Raw genomic sequence first — 24,078 nt, 5'->3', positions numbered from 1 at the left:
GGTAAATAAACTGTCATGCCAGAATTCAAAAACTAATGTTGTAGCATTGTTGCAAACAAAATGACAAACAAATTGGCAGAAAAAAGTATAATATTTAATCCATTTTCAGTAAAGTTATGTCTATTTTAAGGGGAAAAATGTTGTAAATTTTCAAATTTCAAAAATATTTAGCTCATTCCTGTTTTAAACAGCTACTACGATCATACTCAGTTTCTCAAATAATGTACTGTAAAACGGCTTTCAAATGAAAGCAAAATAAGAGAAAGCACAAAATATACACATTTCTTAAATTATTGTACTAAATACGATTTCGACATTCTTGTTTAATAAACTATTTATTATTTTTCTTTAATTAAATTTACAGCTAGTTTATTTTTTACCCTGAAATAATCGTTATGAACCCATTAGAATTCTTTAAAGCCAGAGTTCTAATTCTTACTAACGAGATCTAGATTGCAGGCTCAAGCAACAACTATTTACAAATACTACGTTTACAAATTTGGCAGCTGTCCATACAAAAATGATGTATGAAAATTAAAAAATCTGTATCTTTTGTTGGAATTTTTCAATTGATTTGGTGTCTTCGGCAAAGTTGTAGGTATGGATAAGGACTGGATGGATAAAATGGTGCACGGTAAAAAAATGTGATTTCTTATTTAACTTTTTGTCACTGAATCCTGATTTGCAAAAAAAAAAAACACTATTTTTATTTATTTTTTATATGTTTTAGGGGACATCAAATGCCAACTTTTCGGAAATTTCCAGGTTGTGCAAAAAATCTTTGACCGAGTTATGAATTTTTGAATCATTCCTGATTTTTTCAAAAAAATCGAAATATTAGTCGCAAAATTTTTTCAACTTCATTTTTCGATGTAAAATCAGATTTGCAATAATTGAATTTGAATTGCTCAGTAGAAGAACAATACAGCTTTTTCTGAGTCCTGTTTAATTTTTGCGATAATTGATTATTTGATGGGATAGTTCCCGTGGAAATTGAAAAAATATAATTTTTTGTTATGATTTTGATACAGTCTTGAGAAGTGAGATGAAAATCTTTAAGAAATCTACTTGGTCGCAGATAATTCAAGTTTTTAAATCATTTCATAAAATAGAAGCAATTCAGCAAAAACTTTGTAACTATATTAGTAGAATATATATATATAAAAAAACAGTACAATCAATGAGAATACACATGCCCTACATGTCGTTTCAAAATATATATAGATCAAATTCATAAACCACTTGGAAACCATTTTGTAAATGTAGAAATTATTGAATTTATTGAAAAATTATATAAAAAGAAGCAATTAGTTTCTGTGATTTTGACATAAGATTTTTTGAGTTATTTAAAGGTTTTTCACGTTCCGCGAAATTTCCGTGAAATTTGATGGTTTGAAATTAATGTCCCCGCGAAATTTGCAATTTTCTACCGTGAAAAATCACTAAGCCTAGTAATAAGTATGCCAAACATTCATGATGCGTCCCTGATGTGTTGGACCAATTATGCCAAACGTTCATTGGAAAACCCATTAAGCCATTGATGTTTTCATTCTAATTTTAAGTTCAACCCATTTATCATAAATATAAGCAATAATATACAGTTTATTTAGTAAAATTAGCTCAAACAGTAAGAATTTTGCAAAAAATATCTTCTTTTTGTATTATTTATTTGGATGAAATTTTGTCCATCGATTCAAATAAGCCATAGTTGGTTTCTCCATACAAGCCTACATACAAATTTGGGACTGTCCAAAGAATAGTGCTGTGCAAATAATCCAAAATCTTGAGAGATTTTCAGATCGATTTAGTGTCTTTGACAAAGTTGTGGGTTACTTTAAGAACTATTTAGAAGAAATGGGCACACGGCAAGTGAGCAATTCTTAACTAAAGGTGGTCAAAGATCACTTTATTTTGTTATCTCAAACTTTCAGCAGAAACGCAGAAGGAAGCTGTTTATATCAAAAACATTCCTTCCATAATCCGAGATTTCCTCACGTCACTAAAACACTTTTTACTTTTCGCTAAAAAATCTCAATCTAAATTTAATCATGTTTTTTTACTCCTTTCTCATTTCAGATTTCCTCAAAACAAAACACAGAAAAACAACACAACATCAACTGCATCGCAGAATCGCTCGAATCTCCACCCAAGAGTCAAGATTTATGAAACCAATTTAGCTAAGGCAATCTTGTACTGGCAAACACGGCTAAAACTCAGCCCCAGCCTCCAGAACAAACGAAACACAACATTTTCGACGTAGTTTTTTTCTGCTCCTTCTGCACGATTTTCCACCCAACTAGCCAAAAGCTCTTCGACTTGGTTCTCAACAGCAGAATCTGTGTGTTGAGTTTGTGCGAGTCTGCAGGAAAAAAAAATTGTTCCACAACAACAACAACAACAGCAAAAGCAAGTCTGAAAAAGCTCCGTAATTGCAGTGTTGAAAGTGAGAACAACGTGAAAATTGCATTGGATGAAAAAGAGTAGTAAGAGAGAATAAGAAGAAGTGGCGCGAAACAAGCGAGCCGGAAAAATTCCCATGAAAATCTACTTTTCCATCTCGATGGAGGGGTTTTCCGATGCTGCACGAATTTTTATGGGATATAAAAAAATTGTATCATCGCGCGTTTCTGTGTTGGTGGGAAAAGAGTGTCAGTGTCAGGCCGAATAAATGAAATAAAGTGCGGTGAAAAAAAGTAAATCATTAAAAAGAGGGTTTGAGAAGCAAAAAAAAAAAAGCGAGGAAAGAATTAACGAAAATTGGTGTCAAAGCCGGTGTTGTGCAATGTTTGCTTGAAGGTGGGAATAAAAGAAGCAGTTAGATAATTCCAGTTAAATAAAGCTTAAAACAGAAGAAGAAGAAGAAGCAGCGAAAAGAGAGAAGCTTAACGAAAGTGAAAAATTTGCTGGGAAAATCGCGTGATGTGAGTGTGTGAAATTGTTTCAGTGTGGCGCACGCAAGTTTCCTAAAGTGACGGAAGAAGCAGCTTATGCATCGCTAGAAGAATAGGGTTATTCACGCGACTTTGTCGCAAGTCCTCCCAGATGGCGCTCGTTGACGACCCAAGTGTGACTTAACCACTGCGAAAAGTTACGCCGGATTTTTCTCTGTCTCTTTCGCTGCGTGGAGATCACTTGAATTAGGTAAGTTTGGGGGATAGAGTCTGGGGGTCTGGTCATCTTAGGCCTGTTTTAGGTTAAGTAGCAAATAGCCGGCGAACGCGGCATTGTGTATTGTGTTTGAGTCGGGCGGGACTTGGGCGACTTTTGATTAAATGATGTAATTTGTTCAAGTTGTGTAAAAGTGCGTTTGTATGATCTGATTCAAATGGGTGATTGTAGGAAAAAAAGAGAAGATTGAGGGTTATGCCGAAACCAGTACAGGCAATGGAGTTGAGCGTTGAACAAAATGGTTAAGGTGAGGTTGAAATGACGTGCGGGCGTTGTGGTCACGACATAACCGCATTCTGAATTGGTATCATAAATAACCATGTTGGAATAATGATGATGAGCTGCGATTTTATCGGATTTTTTGCAGTTTCTGAGATACAATTGGCCTGTTCAACATAAATTGATCCACAGCTTGTTCAACCTTTTCGTCAACATATTTTTTTTGTTTTTTTGCGATAATACTCGAAAAATTGATTATTATTTTGCCTCAAACTTATTTCAATGCGGTGTGCCTTCTAAGTGACGATGCAATAAGTAGGGTACATTTGAACAAATTCGTTTTTAATGTTTTTGTTCATTCAGATTTGTTCTTCGTTCTACTTTTTTCATTGTTTTTTTATTGGACTTTATGAATAAAACCAGTGCGAAAAAATATCTTCAAAATTAAATCTAGCTTAGCATTTGAAAAAGGCTTAAACCAATAATTTTCCATACAAATTTGGCAGCTGTCCATACAAATATGATGTATGAAAATTCAAAAATCTGTATCTTTTGAAGGAATTTTTTGATCGATTTGGTGTCTTCGGCAAAGTTGTAGGTTTGGATAAGGACTACACTTAAAAAATATGACACAGTGCAAAAAAAATTGGTGATTTTTTATTTCACTTTTTGTCACTAAAACTTGATTTGCAAAAAACACTATTTTTATTTTTTTATTTTCTGATATGTTTTAGGAGACATCAAATGCCAATTTTTCAGAAATTTCCAGAATTTAAAATTGGTGCCCATGTTTGTCTACCTTAAGAAAAAAATATTTGTAAAAAGCTGAGAAAATTCTCTATATTTTGCTTTTCTGAACTTTGATGATACGACCTTTAGTTGCTGAGATATTGCCATGCAAAGATTAAAAAACAGGAAAATTTATGTTTTCTTAGTCTCACCTTAACAACCCACCATTTTCTAATGTCTATATATCAGGTCATGTTCCGATTTTTAAATTGAAATTGAAATTTGCGATCTTTTCGAAAACAATAAATTCATTTTTTTTAATCAAGACTAACATTTTAAAAGGGCCAAAAATTCAATATTACGCTCTTTTGAAATGTTAATGTTGAAATGTTGATGAAGCCGGATAAAAAAATACAAAAAAATCGAATGACCGAAATCTCACAGAATTGCTCCATGTGAAGTACCGTCATCAGGAGTGACATTGGGTCTGGGGGTGAGATTGGGTCATACAAAAATGCTGAAATTTATATGACCCAATCTCATCCCCCAGACCCAATGTCACCCCTGATGACGGTACTGTTCGTTTGCAAAATAAATTTTTCTTTTAAAATTATTTCTGAAGTTCTAAATATGAGCAATTCTCGCTGAAACCGTCCCACTTGATGCACATGTTCTCAAATCGTTGCGGCAATGTTCTCATTCGATTCAGCGCACCAAAAAACCATAAAAACAACCTTCGAACCAATGAAAATGTCAGCCGTTAGCCACCTGTAAATAAAAACTTGTTTTGAACAATGGATTTTTTCGAAAAAATGCCCTAATTTGAAGAAATGATATCTCCCAAAATACATTACCAAACATCAAAAACTTATATATCGTTGGAAAGGTAATCGCGAGGGCTTTCTATCGCACTTTGATAAACATTTTAAAAATATTTTTTTCAAGGGTAATTTTCAGGATTTTTGGGAAACTTACTCTTAATTTTGAATTTTGACCGTGTTCGCAACCACTTATCGTTACGAAACCATTTTCATTCGAAAGATTGGACGATTTTGCATAAAATTAGCTTGAGAAAAGTAGTGTAATGAAATAGTTTTCGTATAGTTATTAACGGATGAATGAAATTGGTCAAATTTCAGTTAAAAATAATCAAAGCTCAGACTTCAGAAATGAGCCTTATTTACAGGCAAAACAAAGCAGGATTGTATTTGAGCCGAATGTACAGTCATTTGAGGCAAATATGGACCTATAGGATGAATAGGGACAGATATTTCAACTATGCTTTCACTCATTAGATCATATTTTTAATTTGTTTATGTAAAAGCATACATAAACAAACAAGTTTCTAAATTTTAAGCTTTCAAGTACTCTGAAAACTAATGTCCTTACTTAGACTGTAGTCTCGATTCGCCACATTTCACTGAAGTAATATTTTATGTACAGAATTTGTTTTAGGAAGGTCTGCTTTATTTGTAATCGTGCACATAAAAGTGCAAAGTTGAAATCAATATTTTTTGATCAAATTAAAATTTGGTGGGGCTGTTGATACCATCAAAACAAGCAAGAAACTTGATTTGCGTCAAAATCGGACTACGTTGGGATTCATTCAACTTTAATTTTAATTGCTCTAAATATGAAAACCTATTACAAAGTTTTCATTTGCGCAACATAAATACACTGAAAATAGTTATAATTGAAAAACAGACTACACCTATTGATTCAACGTAAAATTATCCTTCTAGTAAATTCTGGATCGACTTTTTACGGCTTGCGGTTTTAGAGACATAGCTGTTTGAAAATGAAGGTTTTTAACATTGTTTGCAAAAAAAAACGAAACCTTAGGTGGTGTCAAATAAAAGGGCGTAGTCCGATTTTGACGCAAATCAAGTTTCTTGCTTGTTTTGATGGTATCAACAGCCCCACCAAATTTTAATTTGATCAAAAAATATTGATTTCAACTTTGCACTTTTATGTGCACGATTACAAATAAAGCAGACCTTCCTAAAACAAATTCTGTACATAAAATATTACTTCAGTGAAATGTGGCGAATCGAGACTACAGTCTAAGTAAGGACATTAGTTTTCAGAGTACTTGAAAGCTTAAAATTTAGAAACTTGTTTGTTTATGTATGCTTTTACATAAACAAATTAAAAATATGATCTAATGAGTGAAAGCATAGTTGAAATATCTGTCCCTATTCATCCTATAGGTCCATATTTGCCTCAAATGACTGTACATTCGGCTCAAATACAATCCTGCTTTGTTTTGCCTGTAAATAAGGCTCATTTCTGAAGTCTGAGCTTTGATTATTTTTAACTGAAATTTGACCAATTTCATTCATCCGTTAATAACTATACGAAAACTATTTCATTACACTACTTTTCTCAAGCTAATTTTATGCAAAATCGTCCAATCTTTCGAATGAAAATGGTTTCGTAACGATAAGTGGTTGCGAACACGGTCAAAATTCAAAATTAAGAGTAAGTTTCCCAAAAATCCTGAAAATTACCCTTGAAAAAATATTTTTTAAAATGTTTATCAAAGTGCGATAGAAAGCCCTCGCGATTACCTTTCCAACGATATATAAGTTTTTGATGTTTGGTAATGTATTTTGGGAGATATCATTTCTTCAAATTAGGGCATTTTTTCGAAAAAATCCATTGTTCAAAACAAGTTTTTATTTACAGGTGGCTAACGGCTGACATTTTCATTGGTTCGAAGGTTGTTTTTATGGTTTTTTGGTGCGCTGAATCGAATGAGAACATTGCCGTAACGATTTGAGAACATGTGCATCTAGTGGGACGGTTTCAGCGAGAATTGCTCATATTTGGAATCAACTCTTTCTTATCAAGTTCAAGTTTCTATTTTTTAAATTCATTCTGAAACATGGAAACAATCAAATTCTTCTTAATTTTTTCCGAAAAGTTTAAATTTGAAAAACTTAAGGTTTATTTAAATATATCACAGATAATTTTTTTTGAATAAGTTCAAAAAACTTCAAAATTTCAATGCAACTCAAAACATATTATCCGGCTTTGATAATCATTTTCAGCATGATTGTTCCAGTATAAAATAGTAGTTTTTGCAACAATTTGCAAAAGATTTTTTTTTAGCAGAAGTCGTTCATTTACTCAACGTTGTTTTTTCCGAGTTGGATTAATACGATGAGTGCTGATAAAATCAAGTTTTGCAAAGAGTTATGTACAACATTTTTTGCAATTCCGAAAAACGCTTTTTGAATGAAATTTTATGTCAAACATTCATGTGTTAAGTAAACTCACCGTTTAAAACAAAAAAATATTGAAAAATGTTGCTTTTCGATACAAGTGCTGAAAAGTTCAACTTTTCTGCGCTCATTTCAATGTAAGAAAAATTCCAGATGAAAATATTTTAGGCCAAAGGTTCTACTAACTGAACGCCTTTTGAATGGACTGTAATTCGATCTCGAATGGTTTTCAACACCTAAACCATTTACAAAAGCCATTTATGCAAGGTTAATTGGCCAAATTATGCATCGATCAACACCTGTTTTAGTGTAGCCACAACAATTGGAAAGAAGCTAATGGTGTTGAATCTCTTAACCTCAATGAGACAAATTAAGGGTAGACGTGATGATTTTTTTTGGTTGTGGAATAAACTAAAACAGAAAAATAAAATATTTGAGTGCATAACTCAGTAAAAAATCTAATCTGTCAATTAACCTTAAATAATGACACTTTCCAACACAAAATATAGACAACAAAAGCAATAAAGGTTACATTTTAAATAAAACTGTGCAAATCACGAGTTGTTCCGAGAGTCTTTATTTCCCAGAGAACCACAATTCATCACCGTTGCGTCAATTTGTTCGATCACGGTTTATTCATGACTGACCTTGTGGCGTTTCAAAGTTGCAACCAAATTTTGACTGGCCAGTGTGGAACAGCAGCGCCATAATTGCAGGTCATCAGCCAGCGCTGCGCTGCACCGACTGACGACTGTACGCTGAATTAACGCTCTTCAATGAGGGTAAAACTGCCAGCAATCAAACAAATACCAACGGCGAATAATGCAAAACCTTCACTGGGTGTTTTTTTTGTTGTTGTTTTTTGGTTTTGACGATGACTTTATTCGGACAGTTTTCGCTCTGATCTGACCACTAATGAGGGTAATGAAAATTTTGCGTGGTGAAGAGTGTTGCCAGTTCGGCTGTAACTTCTTTTTTTTTAAATTTATCAAACAAGTTTTTTTTTTTGTAAATCAGTAATCGTTCAAACTTATCATCAAAAATTTGACATGAAATAATGTTTAAAAATTCTTTTCTTTTTTTTGCTGGCAACACTGGTCGGTGATCACTATCGGTTTTCGAGCCTCCGTTAGCCTTCACCACGACCGGTGGCGGTGCGTAGATTTTTATGTCACGACGATGTCGGCGGATGGCTCACGTACACAAGTATGCACCACCACAATGCCGGACAACACAAGTGCAGCAACAATGGGGTGGATTTTAAATTAGTGTCATTCGTTTTCTCATCATTTTTAGGTGCTTGTTTCAACTATGGTCGCGATTTGAACCAACCAGCAGAGGCCCTTTGACTGAATGGTTGCTCTGTGGTGGCCAGATGACGCTTTTGTGGGCTTTGAAACGGACCCTGAATCTACTGGAAATCAGTGGCATAATGGTTGATTACGAAATAACTCGTTGATTTATTTGCTGGTAACTGTGGATTGATGGACCTGAAATGTTGAATGTTCACTTGTGAAGTAACAATTAAAAATTTTAGATCTCTACTGGCTAGTGTAATAATTGCAATTTTTGCTGTTTTTTTATTTTTCCCCAAGAATTCAATTTCAAGAAGAAAGTCTTTTTCAAAATGGGTAATTCTCTACCAACTCACACGAAATCGGGAAAAGTTGCCCCGACCCCTCTTTGATTTGCGTGAAACTTTGTCCTAAGAGGTAACTTTTGTCCCTGATCACGAATCCGAGGTCCGTTTTTTGATATCTCGTGACGGAGGGGCGGTACGACCCCTTTAATTTTTGAACACGCGAAAAAAGAGGTGTTTTTCAATAATTTGCAGCCTGAAACGGTGATGAGATAGAAATTTGGTGTCAAAGGGACTTTTATTTGAAATTAGACGCCCGATTTGGTGGCGTACTCAGAATTTCGAAAAAACATATTTTTCATCGAAAAAAACACTTAAAAAGTTTTGAAAATTCTCCCATTTTCCGTTACTCGACTGACATAATTTTTGGAACATGTCATTTTATGGGAAATTTAATGTACTTTTCGAATCTACATTGACCCAGAAGGGACATTTTTTCATTTAGAACAATATTTTTCATTTTAAAATTTCGTGTTATTTCTAACTTTGCCAAAAAAACATCAGCATAATTTTTTTACTTTAAAGTTTCATTTCTAATTAAGCTACAATCAGTTGCGTTGCGTTATTTGTCTAATGGCTAAAGTAATAAAAGCACATCTTTTACAACAATTTAATTTTCCATTCTTTCAAACGTCAAGATAAACAAAAATCTGCAAATTTGCATTTTTTTGTGAATTAGGCATTCTTTTATTTATACAATAGTAAATTTTTCAAATAGTTTACGGAGATATCGTTGGACTTGAGATTTGTGTTCTACCGAGTAAACAAATTCATAAAAAAACCTTATTCTTAAGGGTGCAAAGCAATCAAGGAAGTTGTTGTATTCTTATTCCAAAATATTCAAATTCATTAACCTAATCCTGCAACAATCTGATTGTAGAAATATTTGTTTTTTATTTTTTTGTAGACAATTCTATAGGGGATGAATAGAAAATGATATCGATAGTTCCCGTAGTTTTGAAGATACTAAAATATGTGTGCAAAGAGCACTGGTTGATGTGCACCGTTAAACTGTATTATTTAGAACAGATTCTTTAAACATAAGTTACTTTTTCAAACACAAGCATTATTATTCAAAGCAATACTTCATTTGCTGTCCTGGGTCATCCAAGGACTCCCTGGAGTTAAGATCTGTGGGTCTACCGCCGTAACAAGCCTGAGGTCGACGGTTTTTGACCCCGGGACTTACCCGCATAGCTTCAGTGAGTATGACAGACTACTTTGCTGATGTGTTGAGATGTTCTGGGTCATCCAAGGACTCCCTGGAGTTAAGATCTGGTGGTCTATCTTATCTTCTAGGTAGTCCTTGGATGACCCAGAACATCTCAACACATCAGCAAAGAAGTCTACCATACTCACTGAAGCTATGCGGATATGTTCCGGGGTTAAAATACGTCGAACTCTGGCTCGTTACGGCGGTAGACCCTCAGATCTTAACTCCAGGGAGTACTTGGATGGCCCAGATCATCCCATTAAGTTGTTAAAACAATGCACTGTATCCTACCGCACTCACTGAAGCAGACTGGATAGGATCCGTTGTCAAAATTTGAAAGCTTCGGATGGATTAGAACATCCCAGGTGTTCCAAAACCATGTTTAAATGTTTTTATAACATAACTCAACAAAACACAATTGATTTATTTGAAAATTCTCCGATAAATTACGAAATCCCAAAGATTCTTAATTTAAGTCACATTCTCTATTTAAGTCATGGACATTCTCATTGTAAGTCATGGCTTAAAAAAAGTTGCGTAAATCGAGAATCGTTTAAAAAAAGGTGACATAAAAAAATAATATGGTGTTTTACTGAAAACGATTACCTTAAGCCTGTTAAAAATTATTTGGCTCTATTTTTTTTAGTAAATCGAGAAAATCTCAAATTTTTACAAATAAATAAAATGACAGTGATTTTTTTTGACACGTAATTGGTAATTACAAATCTACAAACCCTAATTCAGATTTGCACAAATGTTACATACAATTTCAATCGAAGATGTAATTCAGGCTTACGTAATCCGAAATTACAGTAGATTACAAAAAAGATGTAATCATGATGTTTTTGGTGCAGTCGATACGGGTCGGGACGATCCATTCTTGGTGAGAGAGCAGTTATGGATTTGATTGACGCCACCAACTTCGCCTACAAGGGTTTCCAGCAAGGCCTCCAACTGGCAAATAATCAATAATTACTTTGTATCATTTTTAAATCACATTATAAAAAAGAGCAATTCCAGCTCAAATCTGGAATTTTGCTGGTACTTATGTACCCGACCCTCTTTGAGTTCAATGACACTTTGTAGACATTTATCCTAGGCTTATATAAGCCATTTTGTGTATATGGAGCCAGTTGCACTCGAGAATTACTTTTGAAAATGGCGTTTTGTAATTCGTAATTTGAAAATTACTGTACATCGAAGACTTTGCATCGTATCAAAAAGTAGTTAAAGACAAACTTGTAGGAAATTGGACGGGCTATCTGAATTAAAAAAAAAATGAAAGACAGGAAATTGTTTTGAAATTTTAATTTTCTTCATTTATTAATCTTGGCGCTTTTTGGTGTTGTTTTTTTGGCAATACACTTTGCATACATATTTTAAAATCGTAACTTAAAAATCGTACAATTTTTTACACGCCACTTCTATAAGAGTTCAATTGTACGAATTTTAAGTTACGATTTTAAAATATGTATGCAAAGTGTATTGCCAAAAAACAACACCAAAAAGCGCCAAGATTAATAAATGAAGAAAATTAAAATTTCAAAACAATTTCCTGCATCCCGCAAGCATACTTCACGAAACAATTATCCACTCACTTCCACTTTCCTAGTTTCCTGACATCTGATGAATTCATCTCCTTCCGGATCCTGGCTCCCAAGAATGAAAGCACAAAATCATCCCATTTTTTGCTGTGCTGTCAACACAGTCGCACTGCCTTAAATCAGCCCCATTCTCGTGCTATACCACTTCACCATACTGTACGAGGCATCACCGTAAGCCCGACTAATGCTGCATTTCATGCTACCAGACTGTGAAAAAGCTTTCGCAACATTTTTCGGCCAGCATCCTCCCCTTTCCGCTCTCAGCTGTAGAAGCTGCCGTTTCACAGTCTTTAGTGCAGACTTAGTGCAGCTTTGTGTTGTGAGTGTGTGTGTGTTTATGCTTATATTACTCTCACTACTCTGGGTAGTAGCCTTCATAACAAGCAGATTTCGAGGTAAGCCAGCGCTCTTTCAGGCTTGTTCTTCCGTGGAGATGAGCCTCCAGCACTATTTTCCTGATGGTTTACCTCAAAGAGTGAAGAGCAGCAGAAGCAGAAAAAAAAACAATTCATTGCAGCATATGAAACTATGCACACAAACACAAATATTCACACACACACTTACGCAGGCATGTGTAACATTGTGAGCATGTGTAGATTCTTAGCAAAATGGTTTCTGACATTTCTACTTCTTTTTTTTCTTTTTACTTGTGTGAGGAGAAGGTTTTGTCATTGATTAAATTTTCTTACTTGTCAAAAATTATTAAGTTTACGTTTTTCAATTTTCTCAAAAGTAATATTCTGAGAAAAATCTGCTGGAACTTTAAAAAATAAAAAACAAAAAATAGTTTATTTATTTCCCTCTCCCCACTAGGTGTCTTAATCTGACTTTTTTCATCTTACCCACTTGCCGGTACCGGCAGAGACCTGCAAATTTGCAGCAGTTTCAGCATCTTTTTTTTCTCCTCCTGCCCCACTCTGTCTGTTGCAATCTTGCATTACCGTCGCAGAGCATTCGAAGGGGGGTAAAAATTGTGCACATGTGCGCATGAGAATCGTTGATGTCTGTTTACATTGGTTCATGGTGGTTAAGAGGGAAATTAAACACAAAATTGCATTACTTGCAGCCCCAGCGCCAGTGCAGACTTGGCAGATCGTTGCATTATTGTTTGGCGGACGAGCATGTTCCATTCTGGAGGGAAACTGACTGACTGGCTTGGCAATTTTAGGAAAAAATGTAGGGCAAAGTTTTTGTTTCCTTCTTTTCAATTAGTAATGGAACTTCGTGGGAATTTAAAGTGAGTTGGGTTTTTGGTGAAACGGAAAGTTACTGGAATGGATGTATATGAAAGTTTCAAAAGGCAATTATTTTTTTCAAATTTATTTTCATCCAGTAGAATTAAAATTGTTAAATTAATTAAAAAAAACAAGCGTTTGTGTGATAAAATACATAAGGAATTCAGACAACTAAAATTCATTTTGTTGTTCATGTAACAGGTGTTCAATGAAAAATGAGATCTTTTTCAGTCACACAGAAAAAAAATATTATTTTTTTACGAATCCGGTAGATTTTACAAACATCTTAATCTATGTTCTTCAAGAAAGGTCGTCAGTATGAATCCCGGGCTGGATGGAAGCTTAGGTGTAAAAAAAAGGTTTGCAATTGCCTCAACAATCAAGCTTTCGGACACCTAGTTTCGATGAGGAATCTCGCAATCGAGGACGCGAAGGCAATGCTGTAGAGCGAATAATTTGATTTTTTGAAATGTTTTTTTTTTGTAAATGGTTTAGGTTTTGAAAGCCTTATGAGATCAAGTTACAGACCACATTCAACTATTTAGAAAAAAATGGGTTCAATTAGCAGAACCTTTGGCCACCAAGATTTGTAACAGGGGTTTTTCATAATGTGTAATAAATTTCCTTGCAAATACAACAAATCTAACACAACATGTTACGTAGAACATAATTAAATCTAAATATTGCAATTCGGGGTAACAAATTCAAAGTTTTCAAAAGCATCCAAGACATGTTGATTTCTCTTCTCAAATGTTAGGATTGATTTAAATTTAAAAAAAATTTATTGTTATTGAGCAGAGCAGACAATTCTCTATGATATTGGTCTTTTGATTTTTGTATTTTTTAATCCGGATGAAACTTTTTTGATGCCTTCGGTATACCCAAAGAAGCCATTTTGCATCATTAGTTTGTCCATATAATTTTCCAAACAAATTTGGCAGCTGTCCATACAAAAATTACAGGCATTTTTTAATCGATTCGGTGGACTACAATATACATAATGGTGGACTACAATATACATAATGTTATATTGAATGTTTGGCGCTTTTGTAATATTGAATGTTTGGCCATTTTGAAATGTAGGTCCTAATTTAAAAAAAAAAATATTGTTTTCGGAAAGATCGGAAAATTGCACGAATGTTTCATATTTTAACATTGAAAATCGGACCATTAGTTGCAGAGATATCATTAGATAACATTAGAAAATGGTGGGTTGTTTGGGTGAGACTTAGAAAACATCAATATTCCTGTTTTTTAATCTTTGCATGGCAATATCTCAGCAACTACGGGTCGTATCAACAAAATTCAGGAAAAAAATATAGAGAATTTTCTCAGCTTTTAAAAAATATTTTTTTCAAAAAGGGCAAACATGGACACTAATTTAAAAAAAAATGAATGGATGCGAGTATTTTCAAAAAAGTTACCTAAAAATTGCTATAACTTGAAAACGGTGCACTTTATTTCACTAAAGAGCAATTCCAGCCCAAAACAGGAATTTTTCAGGTATTTTTTTTTCGACCCTCTCCGATTTCAATGAAACTTTGTAGACATGTTATCCTACGCTTATATAAGCCATTTTTGTGTATATGAAGCCAGTTCCACTCGATAATGACATTTGAGAAGGGTGTAAGTGTTTTAAATATTTTTGTAATTCGGAATTTAAAAATGTCTGTATCTCGAAGCCGTTGCATCGTATCAAAAAGTGGTCAGAGACAAACTTGTAGGAAATTTGACGGGATTTCCGAAAAAAATACACTGAAAGAAAAAAACACTCTGCTTTTACGAGATTTTTCGATTTTTAAGTTTAAAAGTCAAATTTGAGGGGGAGCCCACGATTTTTTTTCGTTCAAAATTTTTGTGAAGATAGCCTAAAATGTTACAAAAAGACTCAAGAAAAATGCAGGATGGAGCAACTCACCTAAAAAAATACAAAAATCATTTACTGAAACGGTTTTTTTAAAAAGTGCTCTAAACGTCAATTTTTTCACAAACCGATAGTGGGAATCGATTCTCCAGACAATTTTACATAAAAGTCTCCATATTGACTACTGTACTAAGTCCAATCCTTGTGAAGTTACAGCGGTTTTAAAAATAAAAATGTTGAAAAAATAGGTTTTTTGATGGTTTTTTGCAATTTCTATATGACAGACTTGATTTTTCAGTCTCGAAAATATTTTTACCGGAAAGCTCGTCCAATTTCCCATAAGTTTGTTTTTGACCACATTTCAATTGGATGTATGGGCTTACAGATATAAGCTAATTACATTGCTCATAACTGAAAACATAATATTTTTTCAGTGTAATATAGTAACCTGGATAGTAAATTAGTTTAAATCATCAAAAAAATGAGTTATTTTGAAAAGTGGTCAAAGACAATTTTATGGAAAATTGGACGAGCTTTTCGGTAAAAATATTTACGAGACTGAAAAATCAAGTCTGTCATATAGAAATTGCAAAAAAACCATCAAAAAACCTATTTTTTCAACATTTTTATTTTTAAAACCGCTGTAACTTCACAAGGATTGGACTTAGGACAGTAGTCAATATGGAGTTTTTTATGTAAAATTGTCTGGAGAATCGATTCCCACTATCGGTTTGTGAAAAAACTGACGTTTAGAGCACTTTTCAAAAAAACCGTTTCAGTAAATGATTTTTGTATTTTTTAGGTGAGTTGCTCCTTCCTGCATTTTTCTTGAGTCTTTTTGTAACATTTTAGGCTATCTTCACAAAAATTTTGAACGAAAAAAAAATCGTGGGGTTCCCCCTCAAATTTGACTTTTAAACTTAAAAATCGAAAAATCTCGTAAAAGTAGAGTGTTTTTTTCTTTCAGTGTATTTTTTTCGGAAATCCCGTCAAATTTCCTACAAGTTTGTCTCTGACCACTTTTTGATACGATGCAACGGCTTCGAGATACAGAAATTTTTAAATTCCGAATTACAAAAATATTTAAAACACTTACGCCCTTCTCAAATGTCATTATCGAGTTGAACTGGCTCCATATACACAAAAATGGCTTATATAGGCCTAGGATAACATGTCTACCAAGTTCCATTGAAATCGGAGAGGGTCGGGTACAACCGATTCCCCATTTGGCTTGGAATTGCTCTAAAGTACTTTTTGATTGCAAATTTGCAACCAATGTTTCGATTTTTTGAAAAAATCGATGTTGTTTCAAAAACTCATAACTTGGTTAAAGATTTTTTGCACATTCTGGAAATTTCTTAAAAGTGTAAAATTTGCGTTTTTTTTTTTTTGCAAATCAAATTTTTTTGTGTTGATTTAATAGCGGAAAACGGCAAAAGTGATTAGAATTGGTCGAACGGCTTAGAGTGATTTAAATGGGTATATTTCCCCCAAATAGACATAAGGGGTTTGCTTATAAACATCACGAGTTATCGCGATTTTACGAAAAAAAGCAAAGCCATCAAATCGGGCGTCTAATTTTACATAAAAGTCCCTTTGACACCAAAGTTCTATCTCATCACCGTTTCAGGCTGCAAATTATTGAAAAACACCTCTTTTTTCGCATGTTCAAAATTGGAATGGGTCGTACCGCCCCTCCGTCACGAGATATCAAAAAACGGACCTCGGATTCGTGATCAGAGACAAAAGTTACCCCTTAGGACAAAGTTTCACGCAAATCGAAGAGGGGTCGGGGCAACTGCTGTGTGAGTTGGCGAAGAATTAATTAATGTTGCAAAATAGATTCTTTGGGCATACCGTAGGCACCAAAAAAGTTTCAGCCGAATTAAAAAATACAAAAAAAATCGAATGACCGAAATCTCAGAAAATTGCTCAAAAGTTTTAAATTTTAACATTGAAAATCGAACTTATAGTTTTCGAGATATCGTTGAATAAGGGCTAATAAGGTAAAAAAGGTAATTAGTACACTTTTGGACTCGACCTTCATCGATTTGGACCAAACTTGGAGGGAACGTTAATCTATCGATAGTCAACAGATATCCCAAGTTTGGTGCTGATTGGACCATCCCTCTTTTTTTTTGGCACGGCCCTCATTTTTGGCGATTTTCTAAAAAACTTTTTTTTCTTTTAATCATAATTTTGCAACTATTTGAGCAAAAGACTTTCTACAGGTTGCATTTTATAGAAAATTGTCCAAGGAATTTGATAAAAATTTAATTTTAACCCTTATCGGTACACATCAACCAGAGCTTTTGCACCCAGATTTTTGTTACAGATATTTTAGTATCTTCAAAATTACAGGTACTATCGAAATATTTGTTCATTTATCCCCTATACCCGAGCATGGGTAAATAACAAGGGAAATGCGTAATAATACCTTTCTCTGGTATCAATACCAAATTTTGGTATTCCTGGACCCTTAAAGATTTGTCTTAAGGATTATGCAAGAGCAAAATGTGGTATCATACCAATTTAAGGTATTGTTTTGATATTGCAAAATTGCAGAATTTGTCAATGGTCGAACACCACATTTTGGTATTATTTTGGTATTAAAGTGTTTTATCAAATTCTTCTCAAACTATGGGAAAATTTTGACCAATTTTGACAAAATAATTAATTTTGCGCTAAAATGATGTATCAAAGCAAATGCTTTCATTGAAAACCGGAAATTTCAAACTTGATTTTAAACATTTTTGATATACCCCCTACAGAAATGACTTGATATTGTGGAAAAATTTCTAAGTCAGGATGCCACATTTTGGTATTATTTTGGTATTGAAAGGTTTCATCAATTTTCTCTGAAACTATGGATTTTTTTAAATTTTTGACGAGATAATTAATTTTGCGCTAACTTGACTTGAAACCCAAAAATGTTAAAGCTGATTTAAATTTTTTTTGTGATATACCCACTAATATTTTTTTCAAAAACGTTGAAATTTTTCTAAGTTGGGATAACCAAATACTTTGAAAAACGAGTCAATCAACAGATTATTGAATTTTGGTGAATTTCAATCCAGTTTCATTTTAATAATACTTATTTTTCAATCTTGTTATTTTTCAGAAGCTTCAAGAACTTCAAGTACAGCCGTTCATCAATGACAAATGCATTTGGTGTGGTGAAGAATATCACTAAAAACAACATGGAATCATCAAGTGAGTAGATTTGGTTGTTGCATAAGGATCATTTACGTTTTTTTCACTAACTGCAACTGCTGCACTAAAAATGGTATGAAAAACGCAAATTTTGGTATTACTTGTGCAAATACCAGCGACCAAAATGTGCTCTTGGTTGCCCAGTAATAGATGGTAAAATACCATGAAATCAAACCAATATCATGTTTGTGGAAGACCACAGGAATACCAAAATATGACTTTCCAAGGGCGCGGGAATACCTAAAATTAAAACCATGACAATACCAAGTTTTGGTATTCAAGCAATGTTCAAAAATCCAGAAGACCTCAACTTGGTATTGAAATGATTTTATTTTGTGGTATTATTTTACCTTTGGAATAACATGGTATGGTATTGTTGTGCCCTTCCACATACAAGCTTTTGGTATGATTTCATGGTATTTTACCATCTATTACTGGGCAACCAAGGGCACATTTTGGTCGCTGTTATTAGCCCAAGTAATACCAAAATTTGGTATTCCCGTGTTATTTACCCCTGCTCGGGTAGTACTGTCCACCAAGTGATTTACAGCAAAGTTTCATTAATTTTACAATTCCGTAGTTGCAGGATTGGGTTCGTAAGTTTGACAATTTTGGTAAAAGAAGACAACAATTTCCTTCGTTGCTGTGCACCCTTAAAAGCCCTTTAATATTATATTTAAACGTTTTAAGTATCAAAATTAAGTTTTGACCAATTCCTTATATTTTTATTTGTTTAATTTTATCACCGTCGTGTTCCCCTGACAATTTTACATAATAATCAATGTAGACCTCAAACTAAAATGAACTATTGGCGAATTACAGCGATTTTACTGAAAAAAGTTTGATTTTGCGCATGCATTTGTAGAAAGGTACTGATAAGAACTTTCAACGAGTTTAAATAATTGAGGATCTGACAACCCTATCAAAAGTTATAAGCACATAAGTGCCCTGAATTATGAAGATCTGACTACCCAATCTGATGGTATGAATAATAATTCAAATTTATAGAACACTGAAAGGTCCTTTTGTGTCTATTTTGGATAGCATTACCCTTTAAATGTGAGGAAGACACCTACCACCTTAGAATGGATTAAGTAACGTTTTTAGAGATAAATTCGCAAAAATTATAGGCATATGATTTAACTTTTTAAAACAACAAAAAATTACGATTTCCTAAATCAATACATAACATTGTTGGTGGGACGCCTAGCTTTGATATTATTATAAATACGGAGTAAATTGAACTTAACGGTGCACATCAACAAGAGCTTTTGCACCAAGATTTTTGTTACAGATATTTTAGTATTTTCGAAACTATGGGAACTATTGATAAATTTTTTCATTCACCCCCTAAAGTACTGTCTACTAAGCAATTTACCACAAAATTTGCCTATTTTTACAATAAGATTGTTGCAGGATTTGGTCCGTAAATGTCAATTTTGGAAAAAGAAGACAACAACTTCCATGGTTGCTGTGCACCCTTAATTATGCAAAAAAAATATTTCTTAGGCAAATAGGCCATTTTTCAGTAAATTTTAAAAACTAAAAGAAAAAAATTATCGAAAAAATAGCGAATTTTTAAAATAAAACTCATAAGTCAAAATTTAAGCGCATTTTGTATTAATCATTTTGTTCAATTTCATCATGGCTTCTTAGAAACTTTCGAAACAAATAACTCATTCGAAGAATAATAGAAAACAGAAAGTGACTTTCTCCAAAATTCGATACAGATACGATTTTTATGTTGTCGAAATTGGAAAATAATTATTTTTCAATTTTTTTTTTTCAAAGTTTACTCTTATAGGAATCATTTATGTGAGCCATCCCTTAACAAAGCCAACAATTTTAAAATGAGGAAGCATCAATCACAAATTCATAGTATTCATAGTATATTGCATTTGAAAAAATATTATTTATACTATAAATTTGTGATTGATGATTGCTCATTTTAAAATGGTTGGCTTTGTTAAGGAATGGCTCACATAAATGATTCCTATAAGAGTAAACTATGAAAAAAAAAAAAAAAAAATGAAAAATTTCCCAATTTCGACAACATAAAAATTTTCACTTTCTGTTTTCTATTATTCTTCTATTAAGTCATTTGTTTCGAAAGTTTCTAGGAAGCCATGATGATTAATACAAAAATTTCAAAATGTAATGATAAAAAGTTTTTAATTGAAATGATATATTTATAGTTCTAAATATTTTTGTTTGATTTCAAACCAAATGACTTTCGTTAGGAAACAACCTTGCAGCTGTAGCTGCGACTTGGAAAATATTGGAGGTTTTGTTTTCAATCTAATCTGTTTTTAATCAAAAGTCTATGAACCTAATTTTCTTCCAAGTACTTTCTTTTTACTTAATTCGAGGAAAACCTTCGTAAACAACAAAACCCCCCACTGATGAAAAAGTATCCGAAAAATTCGCCAAAAGCTTCCTCTCAACCGTAAAAACTCATCTCATTTTTCGCGGGATTCTCCCTGTCAACGGGCAAGGCCTCCAAACAACAAAACCGGAATGATGTTTTCGACGACGGCGATCGGCAACGGTTTGCAACTCTTTCAGCACCGATGGTCACACCTTTTGATCTTCCCCTCCCCATCAGTGCTGCCCGTGGCGTGGAAGTGGTTGCTAAAAGGGCATACAAACTGCACGAACCTGCACGGGCTGGGTCCAGAAGTCCATTGAGGGCTGATGCAGCACTACCCTCGCCGCCGTTGCATCACAAGGTTTGAGCTTTGGAGGTGCAACTCTTGAGTGGTTAGGATTTTGATTCTACGAAACTGTCGCCATGCCTTCCGAGCTACAATGCTGAGACGGAAAGACGATTCACACTAACGAACTCATCCGACGGCGTGCCTTCCAATCGGCGATGATGCAGGAAGGGCTTATCTAAGCGATTTAATTTTCTTAGGGTGAAGAAGATTCTAGAGAATGACGTCTAAAAGTAAATTGTGGATTCCATGAGTCGATAATTTTGACTTTGATCCTCAAATCCTCAAATTCTGCAACACGCCCGTTCAACAAATCCGTCCCAGCTGTAAAGCCCATCCAGCTCAACGGTGTGGCTCAACCCAGGACCAAAAAGCTGAGGCAAGCCCGCGTTCGTGATTTGGATTTGTGCCCGCGATATTGACTTGCCATGTAAGGTTTCGCGGGGTTTTTTTTTTCAGCACCGGCACCGCTGACTGTCTGGTTCCAAAATGTCAGCCAGTTCAGAGGGTTGCTCGTATGGCTAATCCGGGTTTCCCTCCCCGTGTTGACACGGTGAGAGAGGGGAAATGTGCAATTTTCAATTAAGGCGGTTTATGGTGCTCTTTTTTATGTTTTCCACCGTCCGTCCTCCCCCTTTTATCCGAATATGTGCACCAGTTGGGGCGGTGAAAAGTTCCCATGTGAGGGGATTGGTCCGCCACACGCGGAAAGTTTAAAGGTTGTTTTGAGTGGCATTTAGGGACGGTGACCGGGACAGGTTTAATTGATTAAATATTACTCGCCCCCTGTGCTGCTGACTGTAGCGGGGAGAAATGTGGAAGTCGTGAACTGAATCGAAATACAACAACAGCAAATTGCACTGGACAGGAACAAAGGTTTGACCTCTGTGCAGGGGAATGAATTGACCCGAGCAGGTCGGGCAGAAGGGCAGAAAAATTGGAATTATTTTTTAAATGAGCAATTTGACGTCCTCAATTTATAAACAGCAGTTGGACATCCTCAACCTCATTTAAATAAAATCATAAAATCATAAAATCATAAAATCATAAAATCATAAAATCATAAAATCATAAAATCATAAAATCATAAAATCATAAAATCATAAAATCATAAAATCATAAAATCATAAAATCATAAAATCATAAAATCATAAAATCATAAAATCATAAAATCATAAAATCATAAAATCATAAAATCATAAAATCATAAAATCATAAAATCATAAAATCATAAAATCATAAAATCATAAAATCATAAATCATAAAATCATAAAATCATAAAATCATAAAATCATAAAATCATAAAATCATAAAATCATAAAATCATAAAATCATAAAATCATAAAATCATAAAATCATAAAATCATAAAATCATAAAATCATAAAATCATAAAATCATAAATCATAAAATCATAAAATCATAAAATCATAAAATCATAAAATCATAAAATCATAAAATCATAAAATCATAAAATCATAAAATCATAAAATCATAAAATAAAAAAATCATAAAATCATAAAATCATAAAATCATAAAATCATAAAATCATAAAATCATAAAATCATAAAATCATAAAATCATAAAATCATAAAATCATAAAATCATAAAATCATAAAATCATAAAATCATAAAATCATAAAATCATAAAATCATAAAATCATAAAATCATAAAATCATAAAATCATAAAATCATAAAATCATAAAATCATAAAATCATAAAATCATAAAATCATAAAATCATAAAATCATAAAATCATACAATCATAAAATCATAAAATCATACAATCATACAATCATACAATCATACAATCATACAATCATACAATCATACAATCATACAATCATACAATCATACAATCATACAATCATACAATCATACAATCATACAATCATACAATCATACAATCATACAATCATACAATCATACAATCATACAATCATACAATCATACAATCATACAATCATACAATCATACAATCATACAATCATACAATCATACAATCATACAATCATACAATCATAAAATCATTAAATCATTAAATCATAAAATCATAAAATCATAAAACAATCATTCCCAATTCAAATCTAGCCATCAAGTTATTAATTCCTATTTCTTCCGAAACCAAACCAATTTAACGCCTCTTAATTCAGCCCACAATCTAAGACGAAACCCTCAATAAGCACCTCGCTCAATAAGCGTATTCCCACTTAAGATAACACTTGATGAGTTTTAATGGAGATTAAAAGCCCTACCACGAGAGGGCCATATAAACACACCATCCGTCAAATCCGCCTGTGTTTCGTTGGGGTATGCAAGAGCCGTAGTCAATAAATATTCAAAAGTTAAATTGATTTGAGGGGGAGTCTTTCAGTTTGTGGAGTGAATTTGTTTATGAATCATGATCTCCGGTGGCTGCGGGTTTGGTGTAACAATCTGTTGAGTTATTGACCCACTTTTCTTTTGATGATTGTGATTGATTCTTTTCTTCTGGTAATACTGAGTTCAGTTTTATTCTTTGTTCAATTCAATTCAATTTGGTTTTATTAGTGAATAATCATGTTACAATCAGTTCATTCGCAGTACATAACAGAGTTTTGGAGTTCCTTTCAGCTGTGTGTTAAATCTCAATCCATTTTGGAACGATTATTGCTTATGACTAAGAGATTACCAAAAGTAAGAAAAAATTTAGAAAAAACTTACTGAAATTGCAAAGGAAAGGGGATAGAAATAGAAAAAGCTTAAACTAGATCACAGTTTTTTTTTATCTATTGTAGATGTGCTTAATCATTAGCTCCCCGAGGGCCAGAAATTGCTCCGCCTTGTTACGGCAGGTCCGGAACCGCGTCATCATCTCACCCGCTAGAGCAAAAAACTCCGGCAAGGTGAAAAGATCTTCTCCGGTTACTTCTTGCTGGGCCGCATCGCCGCTACCGGCAGCGACCACGCTGGCGAACGATCGCCCCCATCCAGGAGGGAACGCTGAGTTGTCCGCTGGAACCGTACGCTGTCCAGCTGCAGGAACGGTTGCGTTCGTATTCCGCTGAGAAGGGTGGGATGCTGCTGCTTTCTTCTTCCTCTTTTCCTGCTCCTCGAGGTACGCCTTGCGCGCGACGCATCCGCGGTAATTACCGGTATGGTTGCCGTCACAGTTGGCGCACTTAATGCGCGCCTTGGTGTGCTCTGCCTTGTCCCCCAAGTCCGCCTTGCACGGCAGTGCACACTTCTCCGAGAGGTGTGTTTCACCGCACTTC

General features: G+C 33.9%; 1 protein-coding gene across 2 annotated transcripts in view; it reads left to right on the top strand.

Moving 5' to 3' along the window:
* LOC120430524 (uncharacterized) overlaps positions 1–24,078 on the top strand; it is a 444,462-nt gene that overhangs the window by 58,927 nt on the left and 361,457 nt on the right. For both annotated transcript variants that reach the window (XM_052711253.1, XM_052711254.1), the window contains exon 2: positions 2,077–3,141. The gene's annotated coding sequence lies outside the window, so the exon portion shown is untranslated. The remainder of the gene's footprint in view (positions 1–2,076; positions 3,142–24,078) is intronic.

Source organism: Culex pipiens, chromosome 3 (assembly GCF_016801865.2).
Source record: "Culex pipiens pallens isolate TS chromosome 3, TS_CPP_V2, whole genome shotgun sequence".
Lineage (NCBI taxonomy): Eukaryota > Metazoa > Arthropoda > Insecta > Diptera > Culicidae > Culex > Culex pipiens.
The sequence above is the reverse complement of the archived record's forward strand: the minus strand, read 5'-3'. Positions and strand labels throughout refer to the sequence as shown.